This window comes from Capricornis sumatraensis, chromosome 18 (genome assembly GCF_032405125.1).
Source record: "Capricornis sumatraensis isolate serow.1 chromosome 18, serow.2, whole genome shotgun sequence".
In the NCBI taxonomy this organism is placed as follows: Eukaryota; Metazoa; Chordata; class Mammalia; order Artiodactyla; family Bovidae; genus Capricornis; species Capricornis sumatraensis.
The window spans coordinates 41,057,606-41,079,986 of NC_091086.1; the positions used below are offsets into that span (position 1 = coordinate 41,057,606).

Sequence of the window (22,381 nt, forward strand, 5' to 3'; positions counted from 1 at the left end):
TAAGTCAGTGACATGCTCCACTTTCTAGCAGAGTGACATCAGACAAGATACTCTGGAGTGTCAGTTGCTTTATCTTTAAAATGAGAACTGAAATACTCATCTTGGAGAGTTATAAAATATAATGGGATATTTGTTTAAGTACTTGAAACACTGGCTGGCACATGCTGAGCATCTAGTCAGCATATCCTGTTGCAGTTCTAGTCACCATAGAGGTTCTGTATCACAATGGCAGGGGATCAGCATTGACCTGTAGGTGCTATTCAGGCTGTTGTTATTTTTGAAATGAACTTGAGATCTAGATTTCCACTTGAATAAGATCCTCAGAAGGAACTTTTGCTTTCTCACACCTCTACATGACGGCTCCTCACACCATGCCCTGGTGTGGTCCAAGCACATATGCTGTGTCCCATTTTGCAGCAGTCCCCAACCTTTTTGGCACCAGGGACCAATTTCGTGGAAGACAACTCTATGGACAGGGTGAGATGGTTTCAGGTTGACTCAAGCACATTGCATTTGTGTACTTTATTATTGCATTAGTTCTATCTCAAATCATCAGACATGATGATCCATTAGATCTTGGAGTTTGGGAACCCCTGCCATATTGGATTTGGTCAACTGGAGTCTCCTTGGACCCTCACTTGTTCTCACAGCCTGATTCCTACCAGGGTTGCTCTTCCTTTCTCCCCACTCCACCCCCACCCCCAAACCGGCTACCTCTAGTGGTACTAGAGATGCACAGTGCAAGCCATGTATTTCTCCACCAAGTATTCATTTGAGATTGTTCATGAAAGAAGATCTATTCCTGCAGAGCCTTAAGAGCTTAGCTTAGTCAGCCTCTGACTACCACAGAGAGTTCTGTGGTCTGAGACATCACAATGCAGGCCTGAGGACAGCTTTACAATAAGCCTAGATAGAAGCTAGCAAACCCAATTTGGCTCCAAATATACTCTGTCTTGCCTACTCCCTAAGGCATATCCTACTCTAAGGCAGTAGAATGGATTTCATCTTGGTTGCTCATGAAACTACCATCTTCAGTGAAGATCCCAAAATTTTCCCTGAAGGTTTCCTGGCCTGTATGACCTCACGGTCTCTGGTAGGTGGAGATTACCTTGTATTTTTGCTGCCTGAGTGTAGTAACCATATTCAAACCTGTCACCTTCACCTAACACACTCACTAGAACTGCACTGACCAATATGGTATTGAACTACCTGTGGCTACTGAGATCTTTAAATGTGGCTAATCTTAACGGAGATGTACTGAATTTTTAAATGTATACCAAGTTTCAAAAGATATGCTTAATATGAAAAAAATTAAATATCACTAAATAATTTTTATATTAATGATGTCAAAGTATTTTGGAAATATTGAATTAAATAAAATGCATTGTTAAAATTAATTTCATTTGTTTTTCTTAAATGCAGTTACTAGGAAGTTTAAAATTACATATGAGACTCATATTTCCATTGGACAGACTGGAACAGTTTCTATGGGCTCAAGCCATGTGGGAATATAAATTTCAACTCTGTCTAGGTCCCAGTAAAGTTGATTTATATGTCCGCATTAGACAAAATATAATCAGAAAAGCAGAACCACTAGGAGCCATATTCATTCATTCATTCACGTATTTATATTGAGGGTTTTATTACAGGGGTTTGACCTTCCACAGTTGTGAGGGTTGATGAGCAGGCACAGTGAGGCTGTTGTCTTGTATCTGATCCTAAAGCTGGAAGTCCACAGGATAAGGAGATGTGTGGAAAGTGGAGGTGAGCAGGGAGAAGCTGGAAGCCATAAGCATCTGTTCTTATTCTTTCACCTCCATGGCCTGGGTTTCCTGGAGAAACTGGGGCCTTTTTTCATCCTGGAGCTAGCTACACATGCACACACACACACATGCCTGCACACACACACACATGCATGCACACACACACACACACCCATGCACACACACACTTTGGAAAAGCAGAGAAATCAATGGAAGAAGTAGTTGTTTCGGACTCAGCCCCTGTTTCACAACAACAAGATGAGCCAGAGGATAAGTGATGATTTGTATGACCTGGGGAAATGGTTGCTGCTTTACTTCAATCCTCCAAATCTGAGTTTGTCTGTGGCTCACCGCCTGTGGCTACATAAAGGGATAGGAAATCATTGTAGCCAAGTGGATACAATGTAAAGCCACGGCAGTGTCTCCTCATGCGTCTCTTGAACAATGCTTATGGTCCATCCTCTGCGCCTAGTCATCAAGTACATAGATATATCCTCTCTTGTCTTTCTCTTCCCCTCTCTGTGCAGGTGGTGAGCATGTTTGCATTTGTCTTCTTGGGGTATCTCTGTTGCTGTTTCCTTGGGGCCCATTTCTTTCTCTGACTTTCTGTCTTTCTCCTCCTATGTCCTCATCACTTGGTCTCTTGCCTGTCTTCTTCATTCTCTTCCTATTTTATGACCAAGAGACTAAATTTCTTTTAGCCATTTTTTAGTCCATTTAGTGAAGATATTTTTGTGATCTCTATTCCTAATGTTCAAATAGACCACAGGGCAATTTGGACTTCCTTCTAGAAAAAAATAAACTTTAAAAGAAAAGTTGAATGGGCCCAGATTAATGTTTCCTATAGGTAAATAGCCTGGAGAAATAGTCTAGTCAATATTAAAAGTAATTGATTCCAAGCTTTAATGATTGCCTTCAAGCAGCTCTGACAGCGACCTTGCCTCACCTCTGCCACCATGCCGTGTTTGACCAGTACTCCAGCTGGTTGTTAAGGAATTTCACTTCATTTCACTGTTTTTCTTTTTCCAGGTTAAAGATTGCTTCATGCATGGCAGAGCAGATAGCCACCTCTAAAATTAAGGGATCTCTTGAAAGTTTTCTCTTCCAAAGTGTTTTCTAGAGATCTTTTAAAACCATCTCTATTTCTATGGCTAAACAAATTATTAAACATGTTTCCCATGTGGATTTTCTTATTCTTTGTCTCACTCCCCTGTGGACTAGATTAACAAGACATTTTTCTTCTGTAGCCTAAAGGGAAGGCAATTTGGGTTTGGAAGGAGGGTAATTTGAAAACCTAACACCTCCAGTGATGCTGGAGGCAATAAGTAATAGGGAAGATTTGGACTTGTTGGAGAACAGCAGGGAACAGTGGGATACTTGAGTGGAGAAAAAGAAATGTTAGGAGACAGGCAAGATGGGAGAGCCCAAACACATTTTCTCTGCTTCTTGGCTTAACTGGGACAGACCTTCTGCTTCTGCATATCTTCAAAAAAAAACTCACACCTGAGTTTGTTATGAGTTAGAGATATCTTGCTATCTATGTGGGTTCAGGCTGTCTCTGGGCAGGAAGCGGTAATGTTCAGGATGGAGAACCATTCATGAGAGCTAACCCTTTCTCTCATGGGCATATAAACTCACCCACACTGTACACCCACATCTACTTACAATTGGAAAAGTTTGAAGGACAACAATAACATTGATATCTGACATTGTTATAGAATTTTAGATTTTACAGAATGTTTTCGCATACATGGTCTCAGAATGAAGAAAGGAAGAGTCAGTGACAACAATCAGGAACAGCTGTGGAGAGAATGAATAAGAAAGAATAAAGAATATACAGAGATTTATATGGGGGAAGAAGTGCATGTGGGTGGGGACTAGTGAAAACAGTAAACATTGTAGAGAGCGGCAGTTAACTGGAAAAACCTGGAACCTTATCACTCGTCTATTCAAACAATGACTATTGTTTTCTGTAAGTGCTTTTCGGCATCTTGAAAGGAGATGCAGCAAATTGGAGAGTGCCAGTATGTCACAGTCTAGACTCCAAAGTTAGTTAAGCACATTTGGAAGAAATTAGTGCCAAGATGTCAGCAAAGGACAGCTCTGCAGGCTGCTTTTACTTAGTAGTCCGTATGAACTGTGGCCTAAAAAAAACTTCAAGCCTTGAAGGATTTGGAACCCTGAAGGCCCACGTGTATTTCATTCAGCTCTTTGGCTCTGGGGAAGCACAGCTGAACAGCCCTCATGCTGTCACCTCATTCAGCACTCAGGATCTGATGGCCAACTAAGAGTCCATCCTGACCTCACTGACACAGCCAGGACTGTGTCATAGGACTCAGGACGGACTGACTTGTCAAGTCTGAGAAAACAGTTCTATGGGTCTCGCTACCCCATACCAGAAAGCTGATACCAAGAGGGAGAAAGATCAACCACCTGTGCTCTTGAAGGATTGATCCCACTTAGTTCCTTAGTTCCATTCGTGTTGATTAAATGCCTTTTTTCCCACCTAGTTTATGGTGGCTACATCCAAACTAAGATGCTTTTTAGCAGCAAAGTTGCTTTTTCTTCTCTTTCTCTTCTCATTGCTGCTCTCTCCAGCATCTCTTTTCAGGCATCCTTGATAAGCAGAATTGGAGTGTTCAGAATAGTAGGCTTCGTGAGACTTTTCAGATTTGTTATGATCTTCTCTATAGCATGGCTCTCCCTGATGAAGAAAAAAGAAGATAAAAGACACATGCTTTCAGACCTGACTGCCCCTTAATAGAGGCATCATAACTGGGCTTGTATTTTCTCATTTTCAATGGGAGGTGATCTTGTTGGGTTGTCTCCAAGTTTGGTTGAGTTTTGATAATGTGTGGTGGAAACAACTTTAATGCCTTCTATAAGAACCCACAGATTTGCTTCTTGTCATAAGCATATGTTTCTTGTCTCTAAATTACTAGCAGATTGGCCCAAAGTTTTGGAAGCTTTCAAATCATGAAGATGAAGTTTTATTCAAATATAGAGAATTTGGGGATGTCTCTTACAATAGGTCACTAAATGGTATCAGTGTACAGCTTGTCCCTGGCTCAATGGTAAAGAGTCCACCAGAAATGTGGGAGACCTGGGTTCGATCCCTGGGTTGGGAGAATCCCTGGAGGAGGGCATGGCAACCCACTCCAGTATACTTGCCTGGAGGATCTCCACAGACAGAGCAGCCTGGTGGGCTACAATCCATTGGGCTGCAAAGAATCGGACATGACTGATGGACTAAGCACAGCACAGCTTGTCAATACAAATAAGGGGATGGATTTGAGAGGGTATGGAAAATGTAGGGTGTGCAAAAGCTGTGATGAAGAGATGAGCTGGAAAACGATGGCTCCTCTGTCCTGCCTGGAAAGTGTCTGGGGCCAGGGTATGTGGTGACAATTTGGGAGGCACCTATAGACTGTCCTTGCAAGAATGTGTAAAAGTTAAGTCATGTGAAGCCTGGGAATCTGGAGACCCTGTCCAGAGACAGATTGCCTTACTTACTGGTGGGCTAGGTCTAGAAGCCTGGTAGGGCCCAAAGGATGAAGATAATATCAGAATTATATTCTTTTTCAGGTAAGGACTCTAAGAAAGGAGCTCTCAGTGCAAGATGATCTTATACAGTACATCCCCTACATATGAACAAGTTCTGTTCCAAGAGTGCATTCTTAAGTTCAATTTGTCTGGAAGTCCAACAATGTTAGCCTTGGTATCCAACTAACACAATCAAGGGGCTCAGACAGCAAAGAATTTGCCTTCATTTCAGGATACCCAGGTTCCATCCTTGGGTTCGGAAGATTCCCTGAAGTAGGAAATAGCTACCCACTCTAGAATTCTTTCCTAGAAAATTCCAAGGACAAAGGAGCCTGGCGGGCTACAGTCCATGAGGTCACAAAGAGTCAGACATGACTGAACAACAAGCACGGTACTGTAATGGGTTTATAATACTTCTTACACAAGTAATACATTAAAACAATAAAATAATAAAGAAAATATTTTTAATCTTACAGTACAGTACCTTGGAAAGTATAGGTACCAGCTACATTACCATTGCTTTTATGCTTGCTTTTGGACATCCTGGGCTTGAAAGAAACATACCGTGCTACTGTACTCTATACAGTGCTGTGCTGAGCTTAGCCACTCAGTTGTGTCCGCCTCTTTGCAACCCTATGAACTGTAGCCCTACCAGCCTCTTCTGTCCATGGGAATTCTCCAGGCAAGAATACTGGAGTGGGTTGTTGCTCTCCTCCAGGGGATCTTCCCATCCCAGGCATTGATCCCAGGTCTCCCACATTGCAGACAGATTCTTTACCATCTGAGCCACAAGATAAACCCATGAATACTGGAGTAGGTGGCTTGTCTCTTCTCCAGGGGATCTTCCCGACCCAGGAATCAAACAGGGGTCTCCTGCACTGCAGGTGGATTTTTTGCCAGCTGAGCTACAGGGAAGTCCCACTCTATAGAGCACTGGACAGTAAAGTACACAAAAGCACAAGCGCTTACAGTGGCTGCACATGTGACGATGTACACCAGACACATGGACTGACCTATGTGATTGAACATGTGAACGCATGTTCACATCTTTGAAAGTTGGCAACTTGAAGGTCCATACGTAGAGGACTTACTGTAAACTACTACATTGCTTAGAACAGACATCTGGGAGATTTACAGTGCATTTCACTATAGTAAGATGTCATGAGTTCCTTTGATGTGGTACATTATGTTGTCTTCAGAAATGCTGGATTAGGTCATGTCTACTGGCTAAATTCCTTTCATTGAAAACTATAAAGAGAGTAAAAATATGCATAATATTATTTTTCTGCCATCTCTGTATCTTCACTATACCAAGGAACAATATATGATTTTAACCTGGTAAGACTGCTTGTGGACTAACCATTATTTCAAGGACAAACCAAGGATTTGGTTTATATGTTCAGTCTTGTATCATGTAGTTTAGTGAGGAGACACAAAAGTAAACTGAGTAGGCATATTCTTGAATTATTTTGCCATGTTATCCGTAATCATATTTTGTAATTATTTGTTTTTCTTGTAACCATGCTCATTATAGAGCTCTTGAAAAGTACAGAACATAATATAAAATATTACCAATAGTTTCACCAGCAGAGGCCATCGCTATTAACATTTGGAAACACTTTTCTGTGGTTGTTTTCCTTGGCTCTGTAAGTCATATTATTAGCAAAAAATTTTTTTAAATTTAAAAACCAGGCATGATTCTTATTTTCTCTTTAAAGAGGGCTGTAATCATCCAGCACTGATTCTCAGCAATGTTTTCAATAGACCAAACTTGTCTGCTGTCTCAAATATTGTCAGCTTTGCCCACTTGTCCCTCCAAGTGCCTCACTTGGGATTGCCTCGGGCCAACCACCCCGTCTCATCTCATCAGCTACTGCCTCTCTCTCTCTTCTCTTGTAGCTATTCATTCATCCCCATCCTGTACTCCTGTGCCAAATTCAGTAACATGTATGTATTCAAATAGGGATTTCTCAAACACCCAGAACCCACTGATGACAAACTTGTATGTGTGATCTACCGATGACTGAGCTGGAATGAAAGGTCCCCATTATCCCAACCATGTTGTACTTAGAGTCCCTAGTTGAAGCTACATAAGGGCTGATTAGAAAATGTTCACTTATTGGTGCTTCAGAGAGGTTCCCATCTCCACCCCGCCACTCCCTGCCTTTCTCTTTCTGCTTTAGCCTTAAATGTATAACTTATTTATGAAGACATTTTACTCCTATCTGAAAATCTACCTATTTTCTCTTGTTTCTCTTCCAAAAAAATATTATCTTATCTTCTAGCTGGGTCTCTATATGCCCTATTCCAGTGAAGGAATTTAGCTGGGATCATGCATCAAGTGAGACTATTCTATAAGAACAAAGTTTAATGAACAAACTTGGAGTCATCCTTGATTCCTCTTTTTATCTCATCTGCTAACCTCACGTGCACCCTTTCACACTCAGAAGCACACACACATGCACACCCACACCTGTACTGATCCACACATGCATACCCCTGATCTATCGGCAAGTCCAATCAGTTAAGATTTCAAAACATCTCTATAATTTAGCACAGTTTTCTGTACTTACTATCACTGTCCTTGTCCAAGCTCCTGACGGGAAAAATTGTGAAATACTTAGAAATGAACAAAAGCAAAAAACAAAACAAAACAAAAAAAAACCCAGATGTCTTTTGGGAGTAATTTAATTTTTCTGGTTATCTGTGACTTTTATAGTCTTTGAGCTATTTGACAAGTTTTTTAAATTGCAGAAAACTGATCGTAATATACATGATCTTATTCATATAAATGCAGTTGATTATTGCCCTGTGGTTATGGGCCAGTTTTTCATCTGCATTATTTGCAATTCATTTCTGAACTTCAGAGTGCTTATACATATGTCTTTTTCTTTTAGAATAAAGACTTGCTTTTAATATACTGTATACATGAAATAGGAATCTGGGGACAGATGATTGAGAAAATAGAGGCTCTATCAAGTTCTAGAAAAAAGTCAATGAAAAAGATGGTATGTTTCACGATGACCAGTGAGTCAGGTGGAGGTGTGGATATATCCAGGAGTAGGAGCCTGTAAGGATATAGTGCCGATATTGTTATGACACTCTGGAAGAGTAGACCACTCTATCCCTTTTAAAAGATTAAAAAAAAAAATTAGGATCATTTTTAAAGTCTTTATTAAGTTTGTTACAGTACTGCATCTGTTGGTTGGTTGCGTTCTTATTTATTTATTTATTTATTTTTGGTGGTCAAATATGTGGGCTCTTAGCTCTTCGACCACACCTCCTGTGTTGGAAGGCAAAGTTTTAACCACTTGACCACCAGGGAAGTCCCTAGATTGCCAGGAAAGTCCCCATTTTTATCCACTTGTCAGTCAGATGTAGTTAATCATAGTTTCCAGACTCTTATCTTGAGAATTAGGTCGAAATTTAATACTTACTTATTTCTGATCTCATCAATATAGTGACTTTGTGGGTTTTTAGAATATCATATGTATGTAATTAATGCTGGGCTGGTATAGAATGAGTAAGTAACTTGTATGTCAATATAGTTACTAGAAAGAGAGATAAAGATGATGACTTGATACACTGATGAGAGTACAACTCTAACATGGGGAAAATAGATGTTTTGAGAGTAGTTTGGATAGTAGATAACATATTCAAAAGCAGAGACATTACTTTGCCAACAAAGGTCCATCTCGTCAAGGCTATGGTTTTTCCTGTGGTCAGGTATGGATGTGAGAGTAGGACTGTGAAGAAAGCTGAGCACCAAAGAATTGATGCTTTTGAACTGCGGTGTTGGAGAAGACTCTTGAGAGCCCTTGAACTGCAAGGAGATCCAACCAGTCCATTCTGAAGGAGATCAGCCCTGGGATTTCTTTGGAAGGAATGATGCTAAAGCAGAGACTCCAGTACTTTGGCCACCTCATGCAAAGAGTTAACTCATTGGAAAAGACTCTGATGCTGGGAGGGATTGGGGGCAGGAGGAGAAGGGGACGACAGAGGATGAGATGGCTGGATGGCATCACTGACTCGATGGGCGTGAGTCTGAGTGAACTCTGGGAGTTGGTGATGAACAGGGAGGCCTGGTGTGCTGCGATTCATGGGGTCGCAAAGAGTCGGACACGACTGAGCGACTGAACTGAACTGGATAGTGAGAGAACCACTCTTTCTCTCATTCCAAGTTTTTCTTCATCCTATTCTCCATCTCAGTCTCCTTTCATCTTTTAATCAGTTTGTTTTTCTTTGTGATGTCCTATTTTTTCTGGGTACTTTTTACTTTCAATTGACATTTGTCTACTGTCTACCTTCTTGAGAGAAGGAGTATGGAAGGATGTCAGAGCACCAAATATATTGCACTCACGGGCTCTGCTGAGACTTTTGAGAAGAACAAATACATGAAGAGCATAGATTGATGATATGGTGATACTGATGTTTTAATGATAACAGTGATGAGATCATTAAAGCATTAAAGCCTCTAGACCATGAAAATTGGGCATTGACCATGAAATTAAGATTAGATAACAGAAGAAAGGTAATGTCTTCACGTAGATTCTTTAGAAAGTAGAATTTCAACCAAAGTCTTAAGACCTAATGTTTTATCAAGGAGTGAGACTCAAGGAGATGAAGAAACGACTGGGTCACCAGGGAAGGAGAAAGTGCAGAGCAAAGGTTCATTATGAAGTTGACCACTGCCATAAGTGACTAGTTGTGGGAACTCCCACATTTGCTTAAGGGCACATTTCAAATGCATCTCAAGATTATCTCAAGGGAATAAAAATGGAAAGCAAATCCATCAGTTTACATTCCCCAGTAGTCATAGGTTTATCCCATGGGATAATGACTTTTCAGCATTTTAAGATTGCATATATTTGAACATCAAGAGCTTTTGTAAGGTGTTTACTACTGTGTAATTAACATGCCGTTAGGCAAAAGGTCAATGATCTGAGGTGGGGTATCATCAGATTGTACTGGCATGATGCCAGGTGGCCAGAATAAGAGACAGGTGAGGCCAAGAGAACCTGAAGTGGTACAAATAACTGTTTAAAACATAGGGAAGGCAACAACATTTTTTAAAAAAGGAAGAGAGAAGACTGAATGAGAGAGAGAACAAGTAAGAAATTTGACCTCACATAATGCAGTTCGTTTCTTGCAACCTCAGACTCTTCAGCTGTGAAAAGATGGGAGTTAATGTTTGTTGAACAGTGAAATCATCTGGTGATCTTTAAAAGCACTAATGCCTAGGTCCCACCCCCAGATGTTCTGATTTAATATGTCTTTGATGCGGCTTGAGCATTAGAATTTTTTATATAACTGCCTAGGTGATTCTAGTAGGTAGACAATATTGAAAATCTTCATCTAGAAATTCTAAGGGCTCATTATTTTATTTTATTATTCTACCTGCTACTATTTTATTATTCCTTTATTCTTAAAACTTCTAAGGAAAAGTATACTCCAATAATCTTCTGCCAAATAAGTTTTGTAAGAAACTTCAAACTCAGTGAACTCCTGATTACATTTCTCCATTTGAGAACTATATCTCAGTTAAGCAGATTCCTCAATTTGGGACAAATTATAAATGAAATTAATTATTTCAATTGACTTTTGATTAATTTGTTTTCCCAAAATAATTCTGTTGCAATGTCTATTGACTTCATAGTAGAGTTCTTCAGAATGTCTGCCTGGTGATCTTTCTTATTGCCAAATTCTTTTGGAGAAATTACTAACTGGAAACTCTTTTTTTCCCATTTTGCAATAATTGGACAGATTTTAAATTATTCTTCTCTAAAAGTATGAAATACTAAGTAAATAAAATTTTTAAATAAAATGTATATAAGATAAGATTAGAGAGATAAAAACACCCACATATCCACTACCCATTTTTGAAAAAAAGATTTTTATTAAATCAAAATTTATGCTTTGGTATCCTATCTTATTCCATTATTACCACTGAACGGTAGTCACCATTGTAAATGTGTGTGCATGTGCTTGAGAGAGAGCCAGAGAAAGAAAATAGAAAGGCAAAGAGAAAGAAGAGGAAGAGAGAGAAAGAGGGAGGGAAAGAAAAGATGGCTGCAAGAACAGAAAGGAAGCATTTAGGACCATTACTGAAATGAATGTACACAAATTTTCCCACATTTTAGATGGAACTTAATTACACATCCCTCCTAAATGGCATAAAGACTGAAAAATATACTATTTTTATGTGCCCAGAATGAAAATAAAGTTCTTTGGGAAACACATGACATACTCTCTGTTGTACCTGTCCATGGAATTCTCCAGGCAAGAATACTGGAGTAGGTTGCCATTCCCTTCTCCAAGGGATCTTCCTAATTCAGGGGTTGAACCAAGTCTCTTACATTGCAAGCAGATTCTTTACCATCTGAGCCATCATTGATTAACATTCAGTTCACTTCAGTTCAGTCGCTCAGTCGTGTCTGACTCTTTGCGACCCCATGAATTGCAGCACGCCAGGCCTCCCTGTTCATCACCAACTCCCGGAGTTCACTCAGACTCATGTCCATTGAGTCAGTGATGCCATCCAGCCATCTCATCCTCTGTTGTCCCCTTCTCCTCCTGCCCCCAATTCCCTCCCAGCATCAGAGTCTTTTCCAATGAGTCAACTCTTTGCATGAGGTGGCCAAAGTACTGGAGTTTCAGCTTTAGCATCATTCCTTCCAAAGAACACCCAGGGCTGATCTCCTTCAGAATGGACTGGTTGGATCTCCTTGCAGTCCAAGGGACTCTCAAGAGTCTTCTCCAACACCACAGTTCAGAAGCATCAATTCTTCAGCGCTCAGCCTTCTTCACAGTCCAACTCTCACATCCATACATGACCACTGGAAAAACCATAGCCTTGACTAGACGGACCTTAGTCGGCAAAGTAATGTCTCTGCTTTTGAATATACTATTTAGGTTGGTCATAACTTTTCTTCCAAGGAGTAAGCGTCTTTTAATTTCATGGCTGCAGTCACCATCTGCACTGATTTTGGAGCCCAAAAAAATAAAGTCTGACATGGTTTCTACTGTTTCCCATCTATTTCCCATGAAGTGATGGGACCTGATGCCATGATCTTTGTTTTCTGAATGTTGAACTTTAAGCCAACTTTTTCACTCTCCTCTTTCACTTTCATCAAGAGGCTTTTTAGTTTCTCTTCACTTTCTGCCATAAGGGTGGTGTCATCTGCATATCTGAGGTTATTGATATTTCTGCCGGCAATCTTGATTCCAGCTTGTGTTTCTTCCAGTCCAGCGTTTCTCATGATGTATCTGCATATAAGTTAAATAAGCAGGGTGACAATATACAGCCTTGCCACACTCCTTTTCCTATTTGGAACCAGTCTGTTGTTCCATGTCCAGTTCTAACTGTTGCTTCCTGACCTGCATACAGATTAACATTAATTGATGTTAATGTTTTGATTAACATTGAAGTTGTTTTCCTTTATTACAATTGAGTTGCTCTTTTTTGTCTCTCAACATTCATGTGCATGGATTTCTCTTATACAGACTTTTGCACTTTTTAAAAACAGTATAAAAAGTGTATTTTATATCATCTCCAAATATAAGCATATACTCACATAAATACTCAAAACCGGGAGAAAATTTTCACCAAGAAATACTTATTTAATCTTTAAAGACACCAACTTAGAGTTTTAAATTTCTATTGTTTCCAACCTGTGTAAACTTTAATACTAATTCTCGAGTAGAAAGACCTGCTGAGATGTTACATATTTTTGTTCAGTGTCAACAAACTTTTCAACCATAATTTTTCCATGAAAAACAACTCACTTATTTCAGAAAACTGGATTTTTTCTATATTTTCCTTTTTACCAAGATCATCTGATCTCTTCCCTGAGTCCAGGTGAAGCCACAGATGAACCAATCTAAACAGAGGAATTTACTCAAGTCTGATGGGGAAACACTGATTTCATGGTCACAACCTATTTTACTACTATTTTTTTTTTTCTTCCAGCTTTGTCAGTGAGTAGGAAAAATACCATATTCCTTTTACCTGGATTTCTTGTAGAACTTATAAGGAAAAACATTTTACTTTATAAATGTTCATGGACCTCTGTATGGATGTATGGATAGATCTGTATATATGTGCAATTGTTTAATTATAAATTCCCTATAAAATTATTTTCCTCTCTCCTTATATCTCTGCTTATATTTTTATATTTTAAGAGTTTTTTATGTATATGTGTGTATGTGTATATATATATAAAGTGTATGTATGTATATGTATGTTTCTTAATTTTATAATAACCACAATGACAGTATCTATAATTGAAGAGTACTAGTAAGAAAGTCATTTTGAAGTCAGTTGAAAGAAAAAGCAAAACTGGGTGTTGAGATAATTTAGTAAGTTTTTGCATTAGTCTACAAAAAAAGGTTGTGAAATGTAAAAGAGCAAAGAGGAGACACTAGAAGCTTCAACCGAGTGTTTTCCAAAAATTTAAGTTGGGTAGTTAATTTATTGCCCATAAGAGGTGGTGCTGGCAATGCTGACTATAAATTATTGTCTATTGCCTTAGAGGAAGGTACTGCCAAGTAGAAAAATGGGAGTTGGTACAAAGAACAGTTTTTTTGGAGGGAATTGTCGACATGGGAGATTTAAAAAGTATTAAGAAGCAGAAAAAATTCCCATAACCCTAGAGGACAACTGATACCAAGATTTTAAAGTTTATATTTTTAAACCACTCAAGATCTTGAGATATTATTTACAGAGTTGAGATAGTATTTTAAGTACAGTTTTTAAACTGTTAATAAACTTTTAAATTAATAGTTATTAAAATATGTGCAGAATAGTCTTACTTACACATGCCATTTCCTCACTTTTGGATGATGTCATTCATTTCAATTTGCTATTATTGGTTTTTTTTGAATCAGTGTAATCTGAAATATTTTTGTATATAAACTTAAAATTTATGATTATTACCTAAAATACTGTCTCAAAAATGTTATTATTGCAACAATTATGTTTGTCTTATGCAAACTGTCATGTGGCTTCTATTTCTCAGAAGAATTATGTCAATATGTACATTCTCAAGCAATGTGTCAGAATTCATGTTTATCGTAACTTCTACGTTGAATACTCTATAAAAACAGACAAAAGCAAAAAATAAAACTTTGCTAATAGGGTGAAAAATGAAATACCAGCATCACATTGTTGCCTTTTTTTTTTTTTTCCACTTATTTTAGTATCTATTCAAATAGTCTAGACTTTTAACATGATGTGTATGTGTATGTCTGTTTGTGTGCACACAGGGGTTTTTGTACAAACTTTATTTATTTGGACTACTAAGACTCAGTATTTTTTAATCAATTGTGTTTTACATGTATCAATTCTTTCTACTTTTACTTTATTAATATTTTTGCAAATCCATTTCCCCAAGTTTGTTGTTTAAGAGGGTCATGTTTCAATATGCTGATTTTATGGAATTCTTTGTTACAATTAAAATAATCATCAAAGAAGTGAAATAATAGGAGCCTCAGGGGATCCTTGGGTCAGCAAGGGAGCACTGGGCATTTCAAGTTTTATGTTAGAGACAATGAGAACATTTTTTAAAAAAAGGAAGGATGCCAAGGATAAATACTGCCCATGGGTTACCAAGAATCTAATAAGCACTTAATAAATATATGTTGTCTGCCTGATTCTAAATCCTGCCTGGGATATGCCTTATATCTACCTCTTCTTCAGTCAAGATGTAGCAATGAATTTCTATTCTTCAATGAGGGCAAACATTCCTGTAATTCATGTATGTTAGTCGCGCAGTCCTGTCCAATTCTTTTGGACCTCATGGACTGTAGCCTGCCAGGCTCCTCTGTCCATGGAATTCTCCAGACAAGAATATTGGAGTGGGTAGTCATTCCCTTCTCCAGGGATTCATTGTTGTCGTAGTTCAGGTGCCCAGTCATGTCCGACTCCTTGCAACCCCATGGACTGCAGCATGCCAGGCCTCCCTGTCCCTCACCATCTCCCAAAGTTTTCCCAAGTTCATGTCCATTGCATCGGTGATGCCATCCAGCCATTTTGTCCTCTGACACACTCTTCTTCTTCTGCCCTCAACTTTTGCCATCAACAGGGACTTCTTCAATGACTCAGCTGTTCACATCAGATGACCAAAATACTGGCGTTTCAGCTTCAGCATCAGTCTTTTCAATGAGTAGTCAGAGTTGATTTCCCTTAAGATTGATTGGTTTGATCTCCTTGCTGTCCAAGAGACTTTCAAGAGTCTTCTCCAGCACCACAGTTTGAAGGCATCAATTCTTTGGCACTCTGCCTTCATTACAGTCTAGCTCTTACAATCTTATGTGACCACTGGGAAGACCATAGCCTTCTTTGACTATATGGACCTTTGTTGGCAGAGTAATGTCTCTGCTTTTCAACACACTATCTAGGTTTGTCATAGTTTTCCTGCCAAGAAGCAATCATCTTCTAATTTCATGGCTGCAGTCACCATCCTCTGATTTTAGAGCCCAAGAAGAGGAAATCTATCACTGCTTCCACATTTTCCCCCTCTATTTGCCATGAAGTAATTGGGCCAGATGCCACAATCTTAGTTTTTTTTTTTTAATATTTAGCTTTAAGCTGACACTTTCACTCTCCTCCTTCACCCTCATCAAGAGGCTCTTTAGTTCCCCTTTACTTTCTGTCATTAGAGTGGTTTCATCGGCATATCTGAGGTTGTTGATGTTTCTCCCACCTATCTTGATTCCAGCCCCACATTTCTCATGATGTGCTCAGCATATAGGTTAAACAAACAGAGTAACAGCAGACAGCCTGGTCATACTCCTTTTTCAACCTTGAACCATCAGTCGTTCTATACGGGTTCTAACTGTTGCTTCTTGACCTGCATACAGGTGTGTCAGGAGACAGGTAAGACGTTCTGGTATTCCCATCTCTTTGAGAGCTTTCTACAGTTTGTTATGAGCCACACAGTCAAAGGCTTTAGCGTAGTTGATGAAACACAGTTTGATGACTTTCTGGAATTCCCTTGCTTTCTCTATGATCCAGAAAACGTTGGCAATTTCATCTCTGGTTCCTCTGTCTTTTCTAAGCCCGGCTTGGACATCTGGAAGTTCTTGGATTGCATAATGCTGAAGCTTGGCATGCAAGATTGTAAGCATGACCTTACTAACTTGGGAGATTAATGCAATTGTTGGATAGTTAGAACATTCTTTAGTACTATCCTTCTTGGGAATTAGGATGCGGATTGACTTTTCCCAGTCCTGTGGCCGCTGGGTCTTTCAGATTTGCTGACATATTGACTGAAACACCTTGATGGCATCATTCTTTAGGGTTTTGAATAGCTCTACTGGAATTCTATCGCATCCACTAACTTTATTAACAACAGTGCTTCCTAAGGACCACTTGACTTCACACTCCAAAATGTCTGGCTCTGGGTGACTGACTGCACCAAGGTAGAAATCTGGTTCATTAAGATCTTTTTTTGTGCGGTTCTGCCATGTAGTCTTTCCATCTCTCCTTGATCTCTTTAGTGTCTATTAGGTCTCAACTGTTTCTGTCCTTTATTATGCCTATCTTTGGGCAAAATATTCCCTTGATATTTCCAATCTTCCGGAAGAGATCTCTGGTCTTTCCCCTTCTGTTGTTTTCTTCTAGTTTTATGCACTGTTCATTGAAGAAGTCCTTTTTGTCTCTCTGTGCTGTTTTTTGGAAATCTGTGTTTAGTTGGATGTACCTTTTCCTTTCTCCCTTGCTTTTCATTTCTCTTCTTTCTTTAGCTATTTGTAAAGCCTCCTCAGATAACCACTTTTCCTTCTTGCTTTTGTTTTTCTTTGGGATGGTTTTGTTTTATGCCTCCTGTATAATATTATGAACCCCCATCCATAGTTCCTCAGGTGCACTGTTTACTAGATCTAATCTCTTGAATCTATTTGGTACTTCCACTGCATATTCATAGGAGATTTGATGTAAGTCATACCTGGCTGATCTAGTGGTTCTCTCTACTTTCTTAGTTTGAGCCTGAATTTTGCTATGAGAAGCTGATGATCTGAGCCACAGTCAGCTCCAGGTCTTGTTTTGCTGACAGTATACAGCCTCTCCATCTTTGGCTGCAAAGACTGTAATCCTTTTGATTTTGGTATTGTCCATCTGGTGATGTTCATGAGTAACGTCGTCTGTTGTGTTATTGAAAAAGGGTATTTGCTATGACCAGTGTGTTCTCTTGGCAGAATTCAGTTAGCCTTTGCCCTGCTTCATCTTGTTCTCCAAGGTCAAACTTGTCTGTTACTCCAGGTATCTCTTGTCTTCCTACTTTCACTTTCCAATCCCCAATGATGAATAGAACATCTTTTTTGGTGTTATTTCTAGGAGGTCTTCTAGGTCTTCATAGAACTGATCAGCTTCAGACTTATAACTAGGTAAAATTGAGAAATCTTTCTGACTCCCTACTTTGAGTCTAAAAGGTTACCACACTTAGATAAGCTTTAGTGGATCATGTCCTTAGCTATAACAAAAGCCTATGGTTTTGACCCTTTTTTATGTAGTGTTTGAACTTGCTGACATAGTCTTGTTTCTTCACATAACACAGAAGCAGGAAGAGGAGCCACTGTTTTTTTGTTTGTTTGTTTTTAGACTGAGTAATACTTTAAAAATAGTACCTCTTGGGTAGATTAGGCGTGATGGCTTAGCCAAGAGGCTTCTTATTAAAGCAAATAGATTTGTTGTCTCTCCTACGTTGCACTATATCTGAAAGAGATAAAACCTTTGTCTCCAATGGTCATATCTCCTTATAAACAGACTCCTTTTCTAAACCTAATGGAAAGTTTTTTTTTTTTAATTATTTTATCTTGAGTATAGTTGATTAACAATGTTGCATTAGTTTTATGTGTACAGCAAAGTGACTCAGTTATACATATACATATATCTGTTCTTTTACAAATTCTTTTCTCATTTAGGTTATTTAGGAATATGAGCAGCATCCCCTTTTTGGACCTTGCTGGTTATCTATTTTAAATATAGCAATGTGTACATATCAGTCCCAAATTCCCAATCAACAGCCCCTCCTTTCCACCCTGGTAACCATAGTTCATGTTCTCTAAGTCTATGAATCTGTTTCTGTTTTGTAAATAAGTTACCTCTCTTCTTGGTTTGCAGCTAGTTAGCTTCCTACTATATCCTTACAATGGCCTTTCCTTTGTGCAAATGTCTGGGGGGAAAACTAGGAGAACGGAAAAGAGACGGTGAGGGAGAGAGAGTGCTCCATTTTCTCTTCCTCTTCTTGTAAGACACCAGTTCTATTGCGTTAAGCCTCCCTGCCAGGGTGTCAAATTATTCACACAAGCCAATCACATCTTTCCATGATGAGCAGAGTTTACTCCATTCTTTTGTTACTACAAAGTTTGCCTCCCACAGATCTTGCTTGTTCGCTCACTTCCTGAGTGCAACCCTCCATGTCATCCTGCTTGGAACAGTATGTCTTCTCTTGTGCTTTAAGTATATGAACTGCTATCTGTCCCATCAGTCTCATGTCAGATGTTGAGTGTTTAGTCCTTTCATAACCCTAGGGCAGGAACCTTTCCCTCACTAATGGGGTAAAGAGGAGGTGATCAAAATAAAAAAAGTATAATTGGTGATTGATGTCATTGTCCTCTCTTTGCTTGTGTGGTAGGATATTACATAATGTTATTCATTTGTATTTGTCCTGTTGTCTCTAACTTCTTTCTCCATCTTTGGTTTTCATTTTCTGGAATAAACAAAATAAATATTCTCAGGAATATTTCAGGGCAGAAAGCAATAGATGTCGGAAATCATACTACTTCCTCATGTTCTGTGAAAGCCTGAGCCATGTAGTTGAAGAAAGTGATAGGGTCTTAGAGGATGGAATTGTTTGGAGGCTGGCAGGGGTTGAAAGAGAGCTACTGATTATAAGGTCTTCGACTTTGAAGTTCACCTGGAGACTCTGAAACTTAGTCTCATTGCCAACCTTAAAAACATTCCATCCCACACTCTCTTAGTGTGGCATGGAGCAACAGTCATTGGTTTAAGTGGGCTATGTGGGCTTGGATCAATATGAGGAGGATAGCAGCCAGAATTGCTTCATGTAGTTGGACTGACCAATAAGTAAGTGGTCAATGTCTATTTTGAGTGAAAGTCTTACAATTCTACAGAAATGATAAAACAATAAAAGAAATCTTTGATGGCACCAAAATAAGAGATTATATATCCAATGAATGCAAGTCCAAGAATTAATGTGTGACCATCAACAGTGGTAGTGATGAATGGTAGGATGTTGCAAGGTGAGACAGTTTGCCCAGAACTCTATAAACTGAGATCCAGTTTTGGTGATGCATAGAGTTTCCTGTTAAAATAGGTATCACTTCCTTCGTAAGTAGGAAAACTTCTGTGGTTCAAGCCACAGGTAGTTGGAAATATTTCTTTTTTCTTTTTGGTAAAAGGAATATATGGTGTAGGCAGGAGATACTCAGTCCAGAACTTAACCTCCACAGAAGCCAAGTCTGCTAACTGACAGAGATTTACTATTTGTTACTATTTTGAGATGCTCCTTTCTTGGTTTTGAAAGATCTTGTCAGACAGCAAAAAGAACTAACTAAACAACTGTAGAATTCCCAAAGGAATGTCCCAGACAGTGTTTTCCCTAAAGCTTCTAACTCCTATATCTACCTTGCTAACTTGCCAGAACAGTAGTGTAATGAGGTGAAAATCACTCAGTCATGTCCAACTCTTTGTGATCCCATGGACTGTAGCCCTTCAGGCACCTCTGTCCATGGAATTCTCCAGGTAAGAAATATGGGATGGTTAGCCTATCCCTTCTCCAGGAGATCTTCCCAACCCAGGGCTTGAATCCAGGTCTCCCACACTGCAGGCAGATTACCATCTGAGCCACCAGGGAAGCCCAAGAATACTGGAGTAGGTAGCCTATCTCTTCTCCAGGGATCTTCCCGACCCAGGAATGAATCCTGCATTGCAGGTGGATTCTTTACCAGCTGAGCTACCAGGAGTAGAATTAGTGATTGCAAGTGGGCAATTAAATGCTCTATTATAAAAGGGAAAACTATATCAATAGTTTAGGTTTCAAAGCCATTAGGAAATTTGTTATAGAATGAGGTCCACATTTTGACATGTATTTGATGATTACCCTTTCTGTCTTTCACTGTGTTATCTGCAATGTTTGTGAGCAGGAAAGGTTGCTTTTGACCTCCATCATTCCCTGCCCCTTCACCTCTTCACATGAATTACTCCCTGAAGTACTCCTTGAAGTCTTTCTAGATTGGGATTCCTCCAATTGTAATCTTTGATGGTCCTCATGCAAGTGTGAAAAAATGTGACAATTAGGATGATTATCTAAGAGTCTTTCATTTGATAAATATTTATTTGATTTTTAAATTTAAAAAAGTGTGTTTCTAGAATATGCTGAAGGTATAAAACCTAAAAATTCGTATGTTTTGTAGCTTCTAGATAAGTTAGTAGTGATAAGTGAAAGTAGTGGATGAGGAGTCAGAAAACCTGGATTTGGGTTCTGGTTTCACCAGTTCCTACCAATGTGACCTTTAGTGTATTTTCTGAGTTTCATTTTCTGCATATATACAATAGAAATTCAGTTTCTGGTTTTCTAACATCACACTTTATTGTGGAAATGCAGGAATGTAATGAATGTCATGCTTGGAAGAAAAGTTATGACCAACTTAGACGGCATATTAAAAAGCAGAGACATTACTTTGCCCACAAAGATCTGTCTAGTCAAGGCTATGGTTTTTCCAGTAGTCATGCATGGATATGAGAGTTGGACTATAAAGAAAGCTGAGTGCCCAAGAATTGATGCTTTTGAACTGTGGCTTCGGAAAAGACTCTTGAGAATCCCTCGGACTACAAGATCCAACCAGTCCATCCTAAAGGAAATCAGTCCTGAATATTCATTGGAAGGACTGATGTTGAAGCTGAGATTCCAATACTTTGGCCACCTGATGTGAAGAGCTGACTCACTTCAAAAGACCCTGATGCTGGGAAAGATTGAAGGTAAGAGGAGAAGGGGACAACAAAGGATGAGATGGTTGGATGACATCATCAACTCAATGGAGATGAGTTGGTGTAAACTCTGAGAGTTGGTGATGGACAGGGAGGCCTGGCGTGCTGCAGTCCATGGGGTCTCAAAGAGTCAGACATGACTGAGCAACTGAACTGAACTGAATGAATGTGAAGATGCTTTGTAATTAGTGAAACAATTTATAATTTTAAATTATTATAATCTACTCCAAAGTTGTCCTTTTACAGATAAGGAAAGCAAACTCTTGGTTTATTGTTCATCCAAGTTAAAATAAATAACTTTCATAAGTAGACAGTTTTAGTATAATATTTCAGAAGCATCCTACTAAACCTTCTGAATACTCTCCACTCTAGACGGTGCATTCTATCCCCTACATCAAGCACCTCTGTTTATGTTGAAAGAAAGTGAAAGATCTATCATTTCTACCGTGGTTAAATATGTATTTCACTGCTTATAGTTTTTTACTTGCTGCTACAAGAGGAATGAACTTCAAGGGATGTATATGATTTTTCAGTTGTAGGCAGAAACTATTAATTCCCCAGGATTCATGAGTGTAGCAAAATCATGTCATCTTGGTAAACTATAAGAGATTCCCTTACTATGACTTGTTGTAATATTTAGAGCTTTTGTTGTTGTTTGCTTTGTTTAATAGAGGAGGATCTCTCTCAGTTCCTTTACTGTTAAATCAACAGTACTTAAAATGCTACCTAGCATATAATAGGTAGATATTGCTGAATAAATGAAGTCTGGCTTTTATAAGGGGAAGCCAAATAAGTTACTACTACTAAAAATCACTTATGTATACTTGGAAAGGCTATGGTTGATAGATTAAAATGTATTGTGTGTCAACAGTTTTAGAAATGATACCATGATATATGTAGGAAAAAAAAAATCTTCCTTGGGGTTTCCTTTGTTTTTGTCTAGGCAGGTGGTAAATGGAGAGGGGAGAGAAATGGAACAAGAATTGAAGTTTTGTAGAGAAAAGGAGCAAAACTTTACTCTGTTAAACTCAGATCACAAAAGATTCTGGAGTGCTATAGAAGGTAG

The 22,381-nt window shown here is 38.9% G+C and overlaps 1 pseudogene; it reads left to right on the plus strand.

Annotated features, from left to right (window-relative positions):
- The first annotated feature begins 353 nt into the window (after nt 1-353).
- LOC138094440 (sorting nexin-13-like) overlaps nt 354-22,381 on the plus strand; it is a 40,776-nt pseudogene continuing 18,748 nt past the window's right edge.